The sequence below is a fragment of the Lepidothrix coronata genome, unplaced genomic scaffold, assembly GCF_001604755.1.
Source record: "Lepidothrix coronata isolate B3197 unplaced genomic scaffold, Lepidothrix_coronata-1.0 Scaffold63, whole genome shotgun sequence".
In the NCBI taxonomy this organism is placed as follows: Eukaryota; Metazoa; Chordata; class Aves; order Passeriformes; family Pipridae; genus Lepidothrix; species Lepidothrix coronata.
This window is the reverse complement of record NW_016690243.1, coordinates 1964331-1984098: the sequence shown is the minus strand read 5'-3', so window position 1 is coordinate 1984098 and position 19768 is coordinate 1964331. Positions and strand designations below refer to the sequence as shown.

General features: G+C 34.6%; 1 protein-coding gene across 5 annotated transcripts in view; it reads left to right on the top strand.

Moving 5' to 3' along the window:
• FOXP2 (forkhead box P2) overlaps positions 1–19768 on the top strand; it is a 411711-nt gene that overhangs the window by 140368 nt on the left and 251575 nt on the right. The window contains exon 4 of one of the 5 annotated variants that reach the window (XM_017817866.1): positions 7621–7724. The exons of the other annotated variants lie outside the window; for them this stretch is intronic. The gene's annotated coding sequence lies outside the window, so the exon portion shown is untranslated. The remainder of the gene's footprint in view (positions 1–7620; positions 7725–19768) is intronic. 5 annotated transcript variants of the gene reach the window in all.

The window sequence follows — 19768 nt, the reverse complement described above, 5'->3', positions numbered from 1 at the left end:
TTTCAAGAAGAGCAAGAAGGAGGACCCTGGAAACTACAGGTCTGTCAGTCTCACTTCAGTGCCTGGTAAAGTTATGGAGAAGATTGTTCTGGGAGGTATTGAAAAGCACCTGAAGGACAATGCAGTTATTGGTCACAGCTAGCACAGCTTCATGAGAGGAAAGTCTTGGTTATCTGTTGACTCCCTCAAAGGCAGGGAGGCCCTGCAGAGTGACCTCAACAAATTAGAGGACTGGGCAATCACCAACCATATGAAGTTCAACAAGGGAAAGTGCCAGATTCTGCACCTGGGATGGGGCAACCCTTGGAGATATGTATAGACTGGGGAATGAGAGGCTGGAAAGCAGTGCCACGGAAAGGGACCTGGGGGTCCTGCTCGATGGCAAGTTGAACATGAGTCAGCAGTGCCCTGGCAGCCAGAAGGGCCAACTGTGTCCTGGGCAGCATCAGGCAAAGCATCACCAGCCAGTCGAGGGAGGGGATTGTCCTGCTCTGCTCTGCACTGGTGAGGCCTCACCTTGAATATTGTGTGCAGTTTTGGGCACCACAATATAGGAAAGATATTAAGCTCTTAGAGAGCATCCAAAGGAGGCCAACGAAGATGGTGAAAGGCCTTAAGGGGAAGCTGTATGAAGAGTGGCTGAGGTCACTTGGGCTGTTCAACCTGGAGAAGAGGAGGTCGAGGGGAGACCTCATCACGTTCTACATTTCTTCTTGAGGGGAAGAGGAGAGGCAGGCACTGATCTCTTCTCTGTGGTGCCCAGTGACATGACCTGAGGGAATGGCCTGAAGTCGTGTCAGGGGAGGTTTAGGTTGGATATTAGAAAAAGGTTCTTCACCCAGAGGGTGGTTGGGCATTGGAACAGGCTCCCCAAGGAAGTGATCACAGCACCAAGCCTGAAAGAGTTCAAGAAGCATTTGGGCAAGACTGTTGGGCACATGGTGTGACTCGGGGATGGTCCTGTGCAGGGCCAGGAGGTGGACTTAGTGATCCTTGTGGGTCCCTTCCAACTCAGCATATTCTGTGATTCTGTAGTGTTCTTCCTTTCAAAAACCAAACCAACTAACAATAAGCAACATACCCCCTGAAAAAAACCAAAACAAACAAAAACCCCCAAACAATGAACCCAGAAAAAGCCCCCAAAACCTAAAGTAAAAAACCTAAAAGAATCCCACCAAACCAAACCCCAGAAAACCAAAAGCCATGCTCTGGAAATTATGATCATGGAAATATGACTGTGCAATCTTGTCTGCTCTAAATTGTTTTGTACTTAGAAGAACAGACATAGTTTGTGTAACCTGCTAGAGGTAGCTTTAATCTCACTGTTTTGGAAAGCAGGAAGTGTGTAGTAAGTATAAAACAATCCTAACTAGGGCCCTGTAAGCTCATGGGTGACAGTGAGTGTGCTTACCTGCTGAAATGCTATGTTTTATGGGTATCTCTACAACTGAATTAACTCACTATTTGATATACTTTCATGTCCTGAAAATGTATCCTAATTTTGCAGAAAGCCTTAAGCAATATCTCTGAAACTTGGCATCCTTCATTCTTTTCATACCAGAGATATTATTTCAGAGCTACTTTGTTATCTTCTTTTCATGTTTATTGTGATTACCTGAGTAGCTGTAGAGCACTTTTTAAGAAAAATGTTGTCTGCCTTGTATTGTCAGTGGCAGAGTCTACAGGTACTGGTATACTGTGTATCTTAACTCATAGAAGGGCACTGTGGTGCTATGAGTCAGCTTTGAACTTCTTGTGTACAGAACCCCCCTAAAGAGTGACAGCCTTTATTATTACACTGCTTATCCAACTGCAACACAAAGCAGAAGGGACTGTCATATTATCAAAATCTTCTTGCCATTACTGCTGATTTTTGATTCTTGTGTATGGGATGTTGAACTCATCCACTAGGAAATGCAGATTTATTGAAGTACTTTATGGAATTGTTCATCAAACAATTAGATAAAAATATTCAAGATAATAATTTTCTCTCTCTTTCTCCCCACCTTCCCTTTCTCCCTCCCCCAACCTCTTTATTCAATAAAATGGAACAAACAAACAAAGCAAGCTCAAAATTCTGGCAATTAAAATAAACTGTACATGATGGATAAGCTACAGAAATTCTGAGATTATGGATTTTGTGATCCATGTAAACAAGAATTGCCATCTGGAATTCCTAGTTATTTGAATCTGATACATAATCTTCGGAAGTTCCAAACTGAGGCTGCACACCAATTCTCAGTTCCTGTTCCATAGCTTTGAAAGTGTGCATGTGGGAGGTTGCAGAATATTTTTCTTTGAAGATGTAGTGCTTAATCAGTTCTTTTAATTAGTATTTTAGAACCTGATTTATTAAAATAGCATTGTGAGGTACAGTGTCTCTTTCAGGTAAGAGTTTTGAGTGTCAATCTGTTGCAACCATTTGATATAAAAAGTTCATTTAATATTTTGGAGCATGTATTTCTGTCCCAAAGTGTCAATAATTTTTATTTGGAAGCATATAAAATGAGAAGATATTCTAAATAGTCAGATCTTGGAGACACCTTCCTGTAAATGAAACATTTTTTAATAAGAGTTGGGTAACTATGTGACTATGTATATAAAAAGTAACTAAAATAATAATGTAAAATACTAAAATTGCTTTTCCAAAATTTAGTAACTTTTTATTGGATTTTAGTATATGATAGTTATGTTAGGGTCTAGTTTCTCTATTTATCTTTAAATGATCTGGTTTCACTATAAAAGCAACATTGTTTCCTGCTTTTCTTCTGTGCTTGACACTCAATATTGGATTTATTCCAAGAGCACTCAAGGGTGTCATTCAATGGCAGTCACTTTCTCCTTTATAGTCATCTGGGATTCCTGCCGAGTCTAAATCTGTGGGACAGGAGGTACAGAGAGAGTTAAGTAATTGCGTATTTATTCTGGTTCTCAGGCAGGTTTTGCAGCCTGTGCTGAGTTCAGCAGAGCTATGTCTAGATGGCTCATAGCACTTGGACTGGCTGGTTTCACATTAGCTCCAGTAAGTATATGGAAAATGTAGTTGCAGTAGTGGCTGCAGTGTACCTAAACCTCAGTCTAGGTCTTTTAAAGGGGTATGAAAAACTAAGCTTGAGTTTAATGCGGCTTTCCTCTGGCTTTGAGAAAGTCTCTCTTCTATCTAACTTTCTGCCTTAGTAGAAGCGTAGCAGAAATGCCTGCAGAACAGATGCAGCTAGTCTGATGTTTGATATTTTATACCTCATTCTACTGAGGTTGATTTTTTTAAAGTGATGCAGAATCACAGAATCATAGAACTGTTTGTGACAGAAGAGACCTTAAAGATCATTCAGTTCCAACACCCCTGCCATGGGCAGGGACACCTTCCACTAGACCAGGATGCTCAAAGCCCCATCCAACCTGGCCTTGAACACTTTCAGGGATGGGAAAATATTTACGTTTTATTGCCATTCAAATCTTACAATATTTTTTCTACTGTTAATCAACCAGATTAATGACAGCTTTCTAGGATGGAATAAGTATTCAGTATTTGATTTGATCTGATAATGTGTTATGTTGTTTTTGATTAAGACATAGGTAAAATAGTGTTGTAAGAAGCTATTAACATATAGAATGATGACTCCAGTGGTGGTAATAGGCCTAAGTCATAATTATTGACAAATAAAAGTTAAAAAAAGTATTTTATGTAGCTAGACAGTGATGCTGAGTAATTAGGTGTGGTCTCTCAACCATCTTGATCTTTCGGTGTTGGTTCTGATCCCAAGGAAGAGGGGAAAAAGTAGCAGTGAGGGGAACATGTACATGGGAATGAATAATTCTGAAGTATAAAAGGAATCATATGTGTGTGTAGCAGAGAAAGGTGAATAACTATAGAAAAGATTTTGTTCAGGACAGGGACACAGCAAAAGAGAGGTTCAGGAACCACAAAGGACAGAATGGAACTTGTTAATGGTGTCACAATGGAAGGAAGAAAGACACAAGGCTGGAAGAAGTCTGGTGAATAAGTGTGTAATACTTGTCTTCTGTCATTTGTGAATTAATTCAGGAAGCCATATTCTAAAGTTCTGTGAAGACCATGAGTAAAATCTATGCTGAACTTTGTGTCCTGTGACATTTTTAGTGATGTTGATGATTAGACTACTTTTATTCCATTTTATTGGAAATATATATAAAAATATATATACTAATTAAAGTGTAAGAGTTCTAGAGCAGCAGGCAATGATGCCTCAAATTATTAATATTCTTCTGTGGGTTTAGTACATATTATTCATATTAATTCATATTAATAACATCTATAATAATATAATACAGTTACAGTAAATACAAGGCAGCTGTAATGCCATCGAGAAGCTTCTTAGGAGGTCATAAAGCATGAAAGCAAAGCTTTCCTTCTTTGTGTAGCTGCTAGGACATGAAGGTGAAAATATAGTCACATAGTACAGCATTTGTGTTTTACTTGTTTTATTTTTGAACATATATACCTATGTCTTGAACTCCTGTATGCCTGTATTACAGATATTGTGTATTTATCTGTGTCTTTCTGCTTCAGCAACTTCTTTCTCCCCCCTCTCCCCTTATTTCCATTTGGTTCTGTCTCTGAAAACCTTCATTTTAAGTCCTCAAGATGGTAGCAGGAAAAACGGAAGGAAGCGCGGTGCTGTCATGTAGTGATACGTGAAATGCATGCATAGGTACGGGTCACATTACAGTGGTAGCTGTGATTAGGATATGTTTAATTAAATTTTACAGCTTCTAATTGATGTCTGATTTGTCAGTGAGATGCAATATTGTTACATTAAGTGGACAGTTTGATGAATGTGATCTCATTCGAAATTTTATCTCTAAATGAGCATTTAAACAAAAAGAAATTAAACTGTTGAAATTCAGTGTTAGAGATTTCTTTAGCTGTTTCTTTTTTTTTCACCTTATTTTTTCTGATTTCCAGTTGAAAAATCTTTTGTGAAAACTGTGTTTACTTACTTGAACATGTGTAGCAACTGTGAAATTTAATTCACAGTTTCACCATTCCTCATGTTACTAATGTATTTTCTATCTTTTATAATGATGTTGTGCTGCTTTTCATACAATTTAATTCTACTACATATTTAAGTTCAGTTGCTTTAGACTTAAAAAGTTACTTAAATTAGCAAAGCTGTACATCTCTTTTTTGATGCCACTGAGGATTGTGCAAATTCTTGTATCTGTAACTTTTATATTAGGAGAAACCCATTCATTAAGCAAATAAGGTGGATATGAATTTCATGTCTAGTGCAGAAGAGTAAGAGAGAAAGTTAGGTGACGTAACTAGCTTATACATTTCAATAGTCCAGTGTGAATGAACAAGTTCCTCAGCAGTCTTCTTACCAATAAGTGCACCAAATGGAGACAGCTTCTGCTACTTATTTACCAGAGGCACTGACTTAAGGGGAAAAAACAATTCCATACTTGTGAACGTGTTGAATGCATTATATTAAGTCAAGAGACCAACTGTATGTGCAACAAGATTAAACCAAATGCATAAATGAGCGCTGGTCACCCTTATAAGCCTGATGCTTAGGGTACATCTGACAGTAATTGCTATATAAGATATTTCAGAGTGGCAGCTCCTCCATGGCAGTTGTCTTCTATGTCCTAATCTTGATTTCATACTAAACAATACAATGAATGAAACAAAATGAAGATATTATATTATATAAGTTGTCCTGTAACAAGACCATGCCATTCTTTACAAGCAGCTTTTCTTCTGGTGAATCAATAAGAGGTGAGATAAGTGCACTGGAGTATTCAAAGCATGACTGAACTACTAAAAGGGGAGTTACTGCACCTAAACTGATGACAACATGGTCATAACAATTGGAAGTATTGTGCTATATTAATCCTTGATAAAACTGTATCTGAAGTATTGCAGTTAAATTAATTTGGTCTGTCATGTTCTGTTACCTAACCAATACCATGCTATCGTTTGAATTCAAAGAAGCAAGCTCTTCTTTATGTTAAGACCTATCTGAGATTTTCTAACAGAATTAATCAAAAGTTGCTAACAACAGATAATTATGATGTATTAAAATATTACATTTCTTTTTGCTTTTAGCATGCTAGTTAAAATATTCTAATTGATTAATCTTATTTTTAATAATTGGTGTAGTACTGGCCGTATTTTTATCTGCTCTCCTTTTTTTGTGTTATGGCAGTTTGAGAATTCTTACTGCTAGACCTGAACACTGTATTCCTGTGTTCTTCCTGGCTTGGCCTTCCCTGCAGAAAGTGCCCTGCTGTGGAATTGTCTATTTCCTAGGCTAACATAGCCTAGATTTGCTATTTTTATCATACTTTTGTAAGGAAGCAGAACTTCTGTAAGTTCATGCAATCATACTATATATCAGTCCCCCACAATAAATCTTGAACCTGTTGACCAACTTCAAACAAATTTGATTGAGAAGTAGAGGCCTCAAAGATGCTTATATCCATGAAAACAGATGGACTATATAACAGGAAAATGCAAAATAGTGCATCTGCTGAGGAAGAAGCATTAAGAATGCCCAATGATGTTATTCAGAAGTTCTATTGCTTACAGAACTACCTGGCTTTGTTCTTATTTTGCTTCCACCCATACTAATTTATTTCTTTATTCATTCCATGTCCAATTGCCATTGTCCAGTCCAAGTAGAACTACTAGCCACATGTTATTTAAGTGTTTTCTTTGAAAATGCTTCATTTAATTCATCCTGTGCAGTTTGGTTGGAATCCCCGCTCCTTCAAATACAGTTTAGTTTGTGTTTTATAAAGAATGACAGCTGTCTTTTTTTTATTCTAACATTAAATCATGAAAAGGTGAGGGGTTTTTTTCACTTAGGAGAAAGAAAAATTAGTAGGAAGATAATTGTGGACTATTTCTTTTCTGAATTTTGACTTTCATTGGCCACAGGACTAAAATATTTATGAAAATAGGTTACTTCGTGACACTTCACTGGAGAACATACATGCAAAAGAGAATATACATGAACTTTTAAGAAAGTTTTGCATTTATTTACATCTAACTACCATAATGGTAGATGTGTATGACAATCTTGAAAAGGAAGAATTTGTATTGAATGGTAATTTGTTCATATTTTTTCATTTTATGGAGCTTGGTGAAAAGTTATTTGTGGCAGAAATCCATTTTTGAAATGGCATTCTGCTTCCCTAAAAAGTTCCTCCAGTTCCAAAACTGTGCATATTTTGGACATATCCCTTACAATTTCAGCAACAAAAGGAACACAGGACAGAGACAACAGTCTCTGCACTAAGTAATACTAAATACAAGTCTTTAAAATACCCAGTTCATTTTCAAAACTAGTCTATCCAATGCAGTGATGAAACGCAGGTCCTGGGGAAACAAATAATGTGGCACACAATAACAAAGAGTGGAGGAAAGGTCATGCAGAGGAGGTTGAAATAATGCCATATGAAGAGCTTTACTTCAGGCATGTTCTGTTTTTTAAATGCTTTGCTTTTGCAATCTCAGCATTCTTCTAATGTAGAAGATTAATCAAAATTTTCCTTTTTAAAAAGTAATCATAGTAGCAATTCCTTCATACAGATTTACTGACCTCGTATTTATCACAATGTTGTGAAATTTAGGTCTACTCCTCAGACTTCACTGCTCCATCTAGCTAGTTGCAGCATTATGCTGTTGTTCAATGTGGCACATGAGGAACTAGAAGAAAATGAGATAAACATTGCAGGTAGGCCTAATAATTACTTGTTATGAATTATTTAATATATTTAAAATATAATATATGTATGCATTACATTTCATTCAAAAAGACCCCTAAGCACTTTAAGCTATGTTTAAAAGAAAATTGCTTTTTTCCACTTGCTTAAATGCACCCTCTGCTGGGGTAAAACACAACAGCTGTGAAGTGCAATGTGATCTGTAAGCACAAGTGTTCAGGAATTCTGTTTTATGGCTCATCTGAAATACTGCAAGCAGCCAAATTCCAAGTGTGCTTCTCTGAAAGCAAAACTGGGAATTGATTTAATGTTGATTGACAGTGGAAAATATCACCTGTATCATCTTGAACCGGTGCTGGTGTTCATGTCTTAAAACCTAATTCTACTTGTATATTCACAGGCTGAAGAGATACAATTTCTGGTAGTTTTATTTGTCTGTAGGAATTTCCATATTTTTCAGCCTGATTTATTTCTGTTAAATGAAGTTGAGAATAGCGTCATGGAACTGTTTCATGTTGTGTTTGTGTTGTTCCTGTGTTGAGCTGAAAACACTTGTTTGCTTTTCAGAGAAACTGCATTTGTTGTGGTTGTTTCTGCTTTAAAAAAAACAAACAACCAATGACAACTCAAACTTACCTGGAGCTTCTCCTTGCTTCTGAGAGTTGTATTAATTTCCTAAGAATCTTGCCTCAGGTGGCAATGAGTAACTAAGTATGGAGACCCAGCATCAGAGGCTTCTTCAGAGACAGAATGTACTTTTGTGTGTTCTTTCCAATTAAGTATTATTAGAACCCCCACGGAAACCCTGCAGGTAGCATAAGGGAGTTGAAAAAGAAAGTGTTTTCCCTCTTCCTGTTGAAGAGTCCAAATAGAAGAAAGCTGGCAGTAGCTATCCATTCAACAGAGAGGCAGGTTTTGCAGACCTTAAATAAGTTCAGTGGGCAAAACAGTCTTAGGATAAGAGTGGAAGGAATGTTCCACTCCAAAATGAGTGACTTAGCAATTAAGCCCTTTTTGTTTGGTTTTTGTTTCAGACCTTTTTCTTTATTTCAATCTTTTTTCTTCTATCAAGTTTCTAGTAGTAAATACCATTCCAGAAACCAGTGCATCCCACTAAAGACCATGTGTCACTTAATCATAATACTTTATCTGAAAGACCAGTGAAATAAAGAGACTTTACAAGCAAATAGAATTTTTACTATATATTCTCTAACCATAAGGGGATTACTTGACCTCCTGTGTCTTTCGCACACATCAAACTCTATACTTAAGCTGTCTTGAAGCTTGAGTTCATCCTCCAGGGATTTTCCTTTTGTCTGTCAGTCTACAGATAGAAAAATATGTCCAGTTATATTTAGCCATATGTTGACCATCTCTGCCTTTTGATTGTGACTATTATCAAATACAAAAATATTTTCATTTACACTGACTCTGATAATGACAGCTTTTTGGTATTTTCTAATTAACAATCTGTGCAACTTTCTACTTGGCTTGTTAATAAGAATTCATTTAGGTATTCTTTGACCTCAGTAGAGTCATTACTAAATTATTACTTGTTTTCCTCTCCATAGAACTTTAGAGCTCCTTATGAAAGACTGTTTCATGGAGACTGATGCTTTGAGCGTCATTGTTCAGTGAGACATGTCCATGTCTCATAGACCCTGATATACATTGCTTTGTAACCTGTAACTGGAGATCTGCATGGGCATATGCATGCTGCTCCCACTTAGGGCCTTGTTTCAGCTGTCCCTACACAAAAGAACCTTTAGTTGTTCCTTACTATTGACTTCAATGACAACTGCTGAGTAAACGCCTAGTTTCTATGTCAGTGAATGATGGGAGCCATTATCACCTTACAATGTAACTCTCTTTATAAGACCACCTGTGGCTCACAGGTGATGGAATATGGTGCTGCAGCTATCAGTGAACTTAATTTTAAACCACCACATATGGCTAATTTTTCTTTTCTGACAGTATATCTTATTTCATCTGACATTTTGTTTGTGTTGGAAAGTTAACATGAGTAACAATATTTCTATTTGAGAAAGCCCTGCACAGTAACTAAAGTTGTTTGTTCTTGAAGTGTGCCTTGGCAAGTATGGGGAAATCTTTTTGTTCCCAGTCTCTTCATGAATTAAGGAGATGATATAACCATATGTGCAGAACCTGGTGAAAACTGTGCTTTCTAAAATTTTCAAAACCTTAGAAAATGTCTAATCATTTGCTTGAGAAGTTATACATTATATATTTTGACCCAATTAATTTTGATCCATCCAAGTCCAATGATTCTGTATTGCATCAATTTAATTAGTAGTTTTGGAATCTTTCAGATTTTGTGGCTTATTCCAATAGGTGGGTGCTACATGGTTAGACAAGTACTAGCCTCTGGGTTAGCCATCTACAAGTCTGCCATTTGATTCCCGCCCAATACATTTACCTAAAGATCTCAGCTCTAATAAATTAAAAAAATTACTTCTCTATTTTTTACAATTTTGAAATTTTCTATCTTCTTAATTGGGAATGTGAGATATTAGAACTTCCCCTTCAAATATTTGGTGTTCATTCTGCTGTTTTGACTTCTGTATAGAACACTGAATTTCTGCAGTAGAGAAATAAAAATACAGATAAGAAATGTAATTTTGTCTTTTCACCCAGAGGGTAGTGCAGCCTCTCCCTTAGTTCACAGTTGTAGAAATACTGTTGCTGACGTTTATGTAGAATACTCTCCTCCACTGACGTTGAAAGTATTCATCTGCAGCCTAATATATCTGTCTTAAGTGAACACCTGTTTTTGGCATCACAGGAAAAGCAGAACACAGAAAACAAGCAAATTCCTCTTTTGATAGGTGTTGAAGAGGTTACTGGGAAGGGATATGAAAATGACCACAGTTTTGCCTCCCTTTTACAGATTTCTCAAATATCTTTGCTGATCAACCAGCAAATGCCCCACCAGATTATGATTTCCTGTAGTTAGTGCTTAATCCAGTTAGTGTTATGATTTTATCTGACTTATAGTCTTGTTTCTGTACAGCACTGTGAGTATCCTGACAGTGTTTTGTAAGGTCATATTGTTAATACTCATGATCCAGCTCAAAAACAACATAAAACTATGTAGTAAATGTTGACGTGGTTTTTATGTGTTTCGTGATGATGGGAAATAGTTACCGATTTTTGGGGGGGACCAAGTCTAAACCCTAACCATAGGAAAAAGAAGTTTTTATCACACTCAAGGATGATAATTACCAACAAGAACCAAACAGATTTAGAATCACCCCCTATTATAGGTATTAAATACCTTGGTACAGATTGCACTGAGTTCCAGGTATCACTCGTGCTGGTAACATTCCAGTCAAATTAGTTTTCTATCAAACCTGTCAAGGTGGAAATGTCAGGTGGGGAGACAGGCTGGTTATTGCTGGCACTAAGGAAAACATCAAGCAATTGAAGAATAAGTAACAATAGCAGTAATAAAAGCTCTCTCACTTTTTAGTCTGTTCCTCAAAAACTTCCTTGTTGGGTTGCAAACATAAAAAATGAGCTTTCCTGTGCTAAGTGTACAATTCAGTACTTACGCGGTTGCCAATGGCCTGCCTTCCAACCTGCTAAATGCAATTTGGTTTAGTTTGAACAATTTATAAAATGTTACCTCTAAGTAGTACATATTCGATTTAAGTAAGAGCATAACATTATTTCTCGCTATTATTTTCTTACTGCAGTATTTTTCTTATATTTCATGTTTTCAGTCTTGTATCCTGCCCTCTGAAGGTTCTCAAGGGCGGAGGGGTTTGCTTTGTTACCCTTTAACAAAAGCAGATATGTTCACCAGCTGTAATGCTGACCCATAAATGGAGTTCTGAATATATGAAACATACTTTTATAAAAATCTCTGCTTGTTCCAGACTCAAAACACTCTTGAACATTACTCATATAGGTGGCTTGCATGCATATACCATGAATTTTTGAGTCCTACATAAAGAAATCTAAATGTTTTTCCATGGCTGTACATGCCCATATGCTTAAAAATAAGCACATAATAGTAACAGTTTTCTTATGGAATTGTAGGTAGTTAAATTTTGTACGGAGTTTTAATCTTGGAGAATTCAGTTGTTGTTCCTATTCTATAAATTCTGAAACTTGATAAGCAATATCTAGCATCTGGGCTCATTTTAAAAGTTACAATTCCTGCATTTTTTTATCAACTTGCACCCATGCAGCAATGAATTCACTGTAAGGGTTTAATTTTGTATAGAGACATATTTTAAAAACCCCTACTACTGTAAAGTAGTTTGAGATTTGGCAGCTGTGAGTTGTGCATTAAAGTGGGATTTCAGACTTAATAGATTACTTGTATTTCTAGATTCCAAGCAGTTGTTAAATGGTTGTCTTGAACTCTGGAAAACAGAAGAGATAAGTGGAAATACGCGAGTTTAGCATCAAGTCTGGATTTTCTAGTTTATGGTGACCACTGGGGAGAAAAATGCCTTCATTTCAATATCAAATAGATACAAAATAAAAAATAACTGTGTGTCTGATTTTATTAAAATAAAATATCTTATAAAGTAAATATAATACGAGTTGGATTTGGCTTTGATATTGTATGCCTGTGACGATTTCACATATTAGGGTTTTTTTCCAGGTAGTCTGCCCAGTACTAATTAAAACCACTGAATTTAACTTCTGGGCTCCTTTGTAAAAATTAATCTGTTTGGATTAATATCTTGACTGTAAACTGGAAGAAATTTCACAAGACTGTGTTGGATAATTTGTGAACTTTTAATAAATGAGCTAAGTAATATTTTTACTGATCATATTCTTATTTATCTTTGCAGATTTAAAAGGTGTTTTCAATACTTAATGCATAAAAATACCTAAAATGATCTAGTTACAGCATGGCATATAATAAATTATGCTGCCATTGCGTGCTTTTCTAGGAACTGTTATTTGTATAGCAGCAACAGACTCAGTCCTTGGAAATAAAAAAAGTGAAGTAGCCTGAAAAGTATCACATGATGGCACTGTTTCCATTTCCACCTCCGATATTATGAAATAAAGCTATAATAAACTGGTATTAAAATGGTATGTAATTCCAATGTACTTTGTATAATTTATGTAAAAGAAAAATCTAACCACTGTGGTTATTAATATAGGTATTAAAATGGATGTATAGTTTTCTTAGAAAAGTGTTTTGTAAAACTTTGCATATTTATAATATTCCTTATTTTGATAGTAGAGCAAGAATAGTCCACAATATATAATGTTTATGGATGCTGAACTGTACAGATTCATTTAGTATTGTGTTAGGAAAAAAATCCCTGTTAATTGTTGTGTAAATGAGATGGTTTATTTTTTGTTTTGATTTTATTGTGGAAAGAAAGCTAATGGCTGTCCTTTTTGTATTTATTATAAAGCCTTTTTGTGGTAAATTAGATCATTAATACAGCCACATTTTTTTAAAAATGCAAATTAGCTTTCCATGAGCAGAAAAGAGCTTAAAGTGTAGTAAGGTCAGAGGCAGGATCAGATATATTTGTAAAATGAATTATATTCAAGTAGGAATATGAGGGAAAATATGAATGTAAAAAAGTCAGTGATTTATAGTATATAGATGTTAGATGTCGTATTATTTAATTTTTAAATATTCTGACAGAATATCCATAAATGTTCATGTTCTTTTTAGTAATATAAATAAATAATAACTTCTAAATTAATATTTTCTATCTGTAGAATCATCAATATTAAATTTTAGCAAGAGAAAACACATTTGTGATTAAAAAAAAAAGGTGGTGGGTGTGCTTTTACTATGCTGCAGATTACTTTAGACTAAGGTTAATATCCAGTCCCACCATTCTCTCATACGAAATTTCACAATTTTGTACATTTTGCTATTATGGAGATTATTGCAAAAGCAAACCAAAACAAAAACCTTGCAAGAGGAAGTAAGAAAAATACCCACTGGTGATGCAGAGCTAAGAGCTGGGACTTGGATATATGTCAGATCGGGTGCTTGCACTCCAGGAATATCCTCTGCCAGTATAAACTTCTGTTCTGAGCAGTGAGGCTTTTTTGTCTCTTTTTTGGTGTGAAAGCAGGAGCAGCAGAAAATGTGTGCTTAAAAAAATCTGTCATGTAAAATTTCACTTCTATTTAGTGCATTATCAAATGCAACTAAATAGAAGACAGCATAATAAATTCTTCTGAACTTAATCAGTAAACTGGTTTTAATAATAACAAAAAATTGTTTCAGAAGATCTTAAAAGGAATATATTATATGCAGTATGTCATAACATTTAATCATCAAAGAAAATTGCTCCTGTTGCTAAAATCAGTGGTAGAAGCTCACTGTATCAGTCTATTAAATTTTTTTAAAATAACATCTTTAATTTGGTTGCTTTAGTCAGTAAACAATACTTGCATATTTTTAATTTGACATATTAAAATATTTTCTAGATTTTCCAGTTAGAAGTACTGTTTTACACAAGTGTTTCAGTGTTACAGTACCTCTCTTGTGGTATCTGATAGTCCACTCCATTGTATCATTTTTGAGTAAGAGAATAAAATTACTACTATTATTTTGAATCCTTTTTGCAAAGTTTTTAAAAGATCTAGTGATGTATCTGGACTCACATAGTAAATTAAAATAGATAGGGAGAAGCATTCATTACTCACAGCTTTCTATTCATTTTTATGTCCTATTTGTTCATGTATGAGGTGAAGAATTTCAGAATACAGTGAGTGAACACTGCTCTGCTGAGTGTATTTTACCATTCAAATTACTTGCAATTTCATAATGCCAGTGTTACTTCTCAGGACAAATTTCATACAATAGTAATTCTGTGATTATTCACCCAGTTTAATTAATTCAGTTAAGTAAGTCTGCTGTCAGGTGTCCCTTTAATAATTGAATCAACATGCAGATACATAATAAGCATAAAAGCATTTCTGTGGCTGCAGTAAATTTAGATCCAAAAGAATCTGCTATTCCACTACATTTGATATAGATTATTCTATAATATTTCAGTAATGGGTTGCACAAAGGCTGCCTTTTAATTCTTTGCTTTCTCAAATGTCTTTATATATAATGGTTTAAAACAGAAGGTGTTCAAAAGAGGGTGACCTTTTTCCATTACCATAGTTCCTGTCATTAATGCATTATAATTTTCTTTAGAAGTCTGGAAAAAATGTGTATATGTGCACTCTGCAGCAGGTATGAATCAAAGTGTGTTAGTGAAAGTTAAGAATTGTCTGTTATTACTAAAAAAAGAGGGGGAAAAATAAAAAAAAAAAAGTGAGGAAGTAATTTTATTGTTATTTTTACTGTGAAAGTTTAAACAAACCTTAATCTTTATACAAAGCAGTTACAGACTTTAGAGTTTTGGCATTTGTAATCTGAATGAACAGCAGTTGACCTACTCAGATACTAAAAATAATATGGCCCTTAACTAAATTTAAAGCTAATACAATGTTGTATTACGCTGGATTGTGTATAAAGGCCAATAATATATCTCTGTCCTCTGCAATACATTACCATAGATGTTATTTTAATAACATATATATTAAAAAACATGGTAAATGATTCACTTGGCTTATTCTCAATAGTGCTTGATGTCATAATTACTGTAAATATTAATTGCTGTGCTAAAAATGTAAGCAGGATGACTTTGTATGAGATGAAAAATGAAAATAGTCTGTGTACGGGTAAATAGATAATCATACAAAAGTAATTGGGGTTTTAAAACCCCAATCTATTCTGCCAGCATGAGCTCGTTTGCATGTTAATCACAAGAGTGATTTCCTACTTCACAAGGAAGTCCACACTCTTTCATAACCACTTTTAATTGCATTTAAAATGTTGCAGGGTTGGAATATTCGCAGTTTATGGGTTTTCTTGTTAGAATACTTAAAATATGTTTTTGAATATCTTTTTAGTGAGGTATGTTAAATGACAAAACCAGATTAATTTGTACATGTGTTGTTTCTTTAGAAATTTGATAAATGAAAATCTAATTGTAGCTGGAAAGTATAGAATGCATTTTTATTAGTAACTTCCTTTATATATTGACCAGTACTTTCATTATTTTCTCATTTAATGATAAAATAACACATTAACAACAGTCAAAATTGTGGTTTTATAATAAAGCATAAAGCAGTGTGATATGAGAAAGTTGTATATTTAATTTTCAGTTATATAGCATTTTACCTGTATTTTTATTCAGAGGAAACCAGTTAATGATTTTAATGGAAAATAATTTCTCTGCTTTCATATATAGATTTTTGCTAATTATTTTAAAATTGTATACTAAACATAAAAGAAGCCACAAAAAGCAAATACAGATCAGAATTCATATAATTTATGTATGCTGCATACTGTCACTTGAAATTGGTCCTAGAATAAATTGTGACAAAATTTATGTATTTATTATTATTTATAGCTAACTCTACCTTTAAAATTAGAGATAGGAATAAGAATACTAGAAATCTATTTAACAGTTCTTTTTTCCCTTAATATTCGAAGCTGTGAAGTAATAAACGGACAACATTTTAAGTGATTTTGTGATATTCATATAAGATTCAAAAGAGCTTCCTCTGTAATCTGTAAAAGGCCAATGTCAAAGTAAAGACAAAATGACTTGTTCTCTGAAGACAGGAATGAAGAAATGTAGCTCTCTAATAAAATAGTGTTAAGTTCACAATGGTTACAATGTGATCAGTCTCAAAGATACAAAAACTAATTTTTAGTCAAGCTGTTAAAAATTATATATTTAAGAAGATGAAAAGTTTTAGGATTAAAGAAAAATCACTCACAATTTTAAAGAGGGTATATTTGCTTTCATCACCAGGTGTTCTTTCTAATATAAATTACCAAGATGATGTTTCCATAACATAGCTTGGGGTGCTCTGGAGATTAAAACTACCAAAACAGACCTATTAAATTTTTCATAGGGAGGGTCCACCAGGGATAATAAGCCAATATTCCTTGTCCCATATTCCAGATGTTTTATGTAATTCTGCATCTTGCTAAACCTAAATCGTAGCTTTTCCAGAAAAAATGTACTATGGAGACTGAGATGAAAGGCAAGAACTGTTGAAATGTTAATTTTACTATCTGCTGTTGAGGTCTGTTACCTTTTTTGTATTTTTTTCTTACTCCCAGTAGCTCAGTTCTGTTTTATGAATGTTGTGGTATTTCAGTTGTTTGAAGTTTCGAAACTTGGAGCATAACTTTGACTTGGCAAAACACAATGCCACATGGTGTGTGACACACTGATGTATAGTCTTTGATCCATACGATTTACAATCTTTCTGCTTTCAACTTGATTCTAGATGAGAAAAATAAAGTTTAACAGTAAAACAATCATAACAATAATCCTTGTAACATAAATTTAGAATAATTATAAATAAAATAATGCTATGCAGTAATTTACAAGTAATAATGTAATAAGCAATGATATATTTTGTTGATTTTTTTTTTTCACGTAGACCGTGGACATTTAAAACTGATATTGCGGTTATTGCACAACTATGGAATACTTCTGCATTGTTTTGAAACAGTCAGTGCTTTAAAATAAAGTGCCTCTATGCTTCACAGATCAGTTGACAAATGTGATGAAATAAATACACTAGGCCACTCTTCTGATTCCCACACCTCAGTTTCCTGTTGTACTCTGGTGATAGCTGACCAGCAGAAGAGCTCATGGACTGATTCCTGCTATAGTTTGGAACAGACAGATCTGCTCTAAGTGAACTGATGTCTAATCATTTTTTTGATCCAACACAAGATATAGATGGTACATGGGATTATACAAGGGGAATGAATGAATGCCATTGGACAGGGAAATACTTTTGCCTCCCATTCAGGGACTGTTCTAGGAACAGCTAAATACCCCTGGCTGCTGGCTGGTCCATAGATTTTTTTTCATTGATCAACTATAGTTGTTCAGATGTGTTCTTCTCCAAAAGATGTTTCTTGCCGCCTGACTTCTTATACTAATTGAGTTTCCTAAAACTGTTACTTATATAAATATTTAATGAATTCTTATCATTTTCTTACATTTGATGTTCCTGATCCTTAGCAATTCAGTTCTTATAAGTTTTGTCTTTCTCTTTTTTTTTTTTTTTTAATTTTTTTATTTGCTGGGAGAATTTCCCTTCAGTTTTTTTCTGGAAGAATGGAAAATGAGTAAGCAGACCATACTGTGTACTAGGGAAATACAGAAAGGTACAGGAGAGAGACTATTTGTTAAAATTTTAGAATTCTTTCAGTTAACCTGATTTAACTTGCTTTCCTTTGGAAAACAAATTCAGGTTTTATTAAAAAACCCCAAACTGTTAAACCCCACAATATTTTTATCCCTCCAACTTGAAAGTTTATATTCGAGTTCATTTAACTTCCAGCTCTTTTAGAAAAAATACAGGGAGAGGTGTGATTATCCTCCTGAGTCTAAACTAAGAAACCGGGTAACCTCAGTCTCTGTTCCATATGTTTTTGGGAGAGAAATCTGCAGAAATTTCTTACTGGCCTATTTCTACATCATAAAAAAGGAAATAAGTGAAAAGCATAAACTCTTTTATGTAGGTGTTTTTCACCTGTGGAGAGTAAAAAGTGAGAAAACATACAGTTAGTTCCTAAAGGTATTTCCTCCTTTTCCTTACAATGGCTACACTGACTCAAGCTATGCTATACATAATGTACATGAAAGAGTTTGGAGAGCTGCATCAGTTCTAAAATATACACCAAGTCTTTCTAAACCTGTCATTTTGGCCATGACTTTAAACCAAGTCTATTTAACAAATCTTTCTAAAAACAATTTTTAGGAGGACTTCAGGAATTTAATTGTTTGGCTGGTTCAATAACTTTAGAGAAAAAAGATCTTCCTATGAAAAATAGAGGCACTTCAAATTTTTTTTCTTGTCACTACTTGGCAGATTATTAAATCTCTGAAAATGAAATGCATTTGATTTTATTCTTGCTCTTATATGCAATATTAAGATTGCTGTTCTTTTACACACTCAAGATTTTTTCTCTGCATTTTATTTTCTTATTTTGCAATAGTTTAAGTATTAGGACTGAAAAGTGGGGCAAAATGATCCTTTTATCTTTTAAACATGTACAGTCAGTGATTGTAACCGTATTCCCTAATCTGTTTCCATAGTTTGTTTCTACTTTTTTTCCTAGAGGCAGTATGGTGTGATTGTTCTGCCACAGTTCATATTAGTTATTATGAATTTTACACAGTTTTCAGCTCAAGTCCTTTAATGTCTATTGTTAATAAAAGCAGTGGAGTTCCCCAGTTTGAGTAGAAGTTTTATAAGTGTGTGGCAAAGTAATGGAGATCATTTGAGTTGAATGTCTGACAGCTGATGATTTTCAGTTGGGACCAGTGTCTTCCAGTTAGCACATGAAAAAAAATCCTCCAAAAATGCTATGTCTACACTTGATACTAATTCTTTTTTGCACTTTGTTTTAAACTAGGTTTGTGGTGAAGCCTTCAGAGTCTAAATTTACAAACTGTAGTTCGTTTTCTCAGGGAGCAGCACACAGAGATACTCTTCTTGCTATAGTAGCAAATAGGAGTCACTGTGGGACAAAGGGAGATTAGCCCTTTCAGGGTGTCATTGTGCAGAATAAGAGGCAAATAAACTGTCTTATGTGAAGGAAAAGCAGGATTTGCAGCTGATACCGCTTGCCCATGTGATGAGTGTTAACAGCAGCAGAATGCTTGCCTATATGAAGCCACTGAATTTAGAAAGCAAAATATTTCAAGAGTTCTTGTATTTCTTGTAAAAAGTCCAAACCCTTGCACTTTTGGTAAAGATGTATATCGGAGGACTAGCGTAATGTTAAAAATAAATGTATAAAAATGTTTTTGGCATTTTTACACATTACTTGTGATTACCATTATGGCCAAAAATCCAAACTTCTTAATGAGGAAATAGTAAATGGAAGTGTACTTCTTGTAAGTATCACATATGTTGTGGTGTTGTTAGTGTGTAAAATCAGAAAGTATAGAGAGCATTCCATAGGATGTTGAGAAAGAGAGAGAAGGTAGTACATACA